We start from the raw sequence: 2,497 nt of genomic DNA, 5'->3' as shown, positions 1-2,497 counted from the left end.
TAGGCCAACAAGTGGGTGAATCTCCACCCTCCACATGTCATCATCCAAGGCATCAAAGTGTTTCCACACAAATGTCAACAAGTGGACCAATGAGAGTATGACACTTGTCACACTTTTCAAAAATTGCAAACAAGTCCTTTTTGAAAATATCTTTCAAATTAAATTACAAAATGGTCCCTAAGATGAAAAATAATTACTTTACTTAATTACCCAAAAACCCCTCAAGTTTTGGATAATTACAAAAAGTCTTGTTTTCATGGCTTTTACAAAGAAAGTAAGCATTTAATATGCATTTCTACGAAAGTAAAAATGTAGATGTCATGGAATTTAAATATCATGGACGTATGCAAAACCAGAATCAAATCCGAGCACAAAAAATGAGGTTATGCATGGAAAAATGAAAGAAACGGGAAAAAGACTAAAAAAGAAAATCGCCAAAAATGGAAAAAGAGGAAAAAGGCCGGGTCATTACATTTCCACTTCTCAAGGTAGTCACCGCATTGACATTCTCTTTTATGTGACCTTCTGATGAGGAATGAGTCTCCACAACACATTGTTGCTTTTGTGGGGCATTCAAAGGCATTTTCCCTTTCTCTCTAGCATTTAAAGTGCTAGCTATTTGCGCTACTTGGGTTTCTAGCTTTGCAATGGATTGAGAGTAAGAATGAAGTAATTGTGTGTTTGCCTCTAAAGTGCCCAAAGCAGTCAAAACTTTCTCTTCAAAAGCGGGAATTCTAAAATTTCCTTGGGAATATGATGGTTGATTAGGAAAATGAGAATTAGAGAATTGGTTTCCTTGTGATTGGTATGATGATCTAAAACCTTGGGAACCTTGGCTTTGTAGTGGAGGTGGAATGTATTTCCCTTGAAAACCGCCTTGGGAAGGGTTTAAGCTATCCCCTTGGTTTTTCCAAGAGAAATTCAGGTGATTTCTCCAACTAGGATTGTAGTGATTGCCATAAGGATTGTTCCCTTGATTAGCAAAAATAGCATTTGCTTATTCATGATGCTCACTTTGCACATGTCCATGGGGACAATTGGAAGTAGAATATAAAACACTTGAACAAGTCATACATGTCTCATTAGATGCATGATGAGAATGGTTAGGGAAGGAAGATACTTGATCCACCGAGTTTTGGTTGATCAAAAATTGATCAAACCTTTAAGATAATGATTTCATTTCAGTAGCAATTTCATTGGAGTGGTCAACTTGATGTAAGCCAACACTCTTCCTACCACTAGAATTTCTACCATTCTTCAAAGATAAAGTACGATGCAAAGAATTTTCACTCATGCTCTCATAACGACACCACACGTCATCCTCATGCCTATCAATGTAAGAGCCACCCATGGAAGCATCAACCATGCCCTTGTAATTATCAGATAAGCTCTCAAAGAAATATTGAACTAATTGCCATTTGGGTATGTCATGATGTGGACATTTCCTAAGTAATTCATTAAAGCGTTCCCATGCCTCATGAAATGTTTCTCCATCCCCATGTGAAAATTACCTAATTGAAGTTCTCATGGCATTGGTCTTAGAAACCGGATAGTACTTCTTCAAGAACTCTTGTTGCATTTCTGCCCAAGAAGTTATTGAAAAAGGCCTAAGATTGTTAAACCAATATTTTGCCTTGTCTTTAAGGGTGAATGGAAAAAGTTTAAGCCTTAAGACCTCTTCTGGCATGTCCGTGTATTTTACGGTGGAACATACTTTAAGAAACTCATCCAAATGCTTGTAAGGTTCTTCACTTGGAAGTCCATGATAGTTAGAAAGCATTTGAATGGTTTATAGTTTGATTTCATAGTGGTGTGCTCTAAATGGTGGCAATTGAATGCATGTGGGTACATTATGTTCATTAGGCACATAATGATCTATTAAAACAAGGGGAGGATTAGCAATTAGAGGTGCAACATGGGCACCTTGGTTGCCTTGAATGAAGGGAGGTGGTGGAGCATAGATTGGCCTTGGCATTCCCAATAGAACTTGGCCTTATTGTTGTGGTGGATGAACATATGGCCTTGGCATGCCTAATGGTACTTGTATGTTATCATGATGCACATTGGGGTGGAGGATGCCTCGTTGGTCTATGTAACCAAGGTCCTTCACATGGTCCTCATTGTGTCCTTCCATTGATGAAATGGATTGACTAGAACTCCCTCTTCCCCTAGGGTTTCAAACAATGGATTCAAGATGAAAATTTAAAAAGACAAGAGTGGGTCTCAATGATCCACGACCATGCATGCACAATGCAACACAACAAGAAATAATGACAAACACTTCACCTTCACAACAAGTTAATAATCAACAAACTTCCTCCACATACAATGTTCTCATACTCCCATGCTTTAACAATATGCAAAAAAAAAAAAAAAAAATTGCCTCCACGTGGGCTCACAATTTATCTAAGTATTGAAATACAAGCCTCCATGCGGGCCGACGATTTAACTAAGGGTTTGAGTAAGAAAAAGCTCACAAAGGTCCTTTAGCACTTCA

The 2,497-nt window shown here is 38.0% G+C and overlaps 1 pseudogene; it reads left to right on the top strand.

The window, feature by feature from the left end:
* The first annotated feature begins 1,424 nt into the window (after positions 1-1,424).
* LOC132305625 (small nucleolar RNA R71) lies at positions 1,425-1,523 on the top strand (annotated as a pseudogene).
* Positions 1,524-2,497: the final 974 nt, after the last annotated feature.

The sequence above is a fragment of the Cornus florida genome, unplaced genomic scaffold (genome assembly GCF_030987335.1).
Source record: "Cornus florida cultivar Cherokee Brave unplaced genomic scaffold, ASM3098733v1 CherokeeBrave_3.0.0_Hap2_Chr04, whole genome shotgun sequence".
NCBI classification, from domain to species: domain Eukaryota; kingdom Viridiplantae; phylum Streptophyta; class Magnoliopsida; order Cornales; family Cornaceae; genus Cornus; species Cornus florida.
Note: the sequence above shows the minus strand (reverse complement) of the source record. Positions and strands in the feature narration are given on the sequence as shown.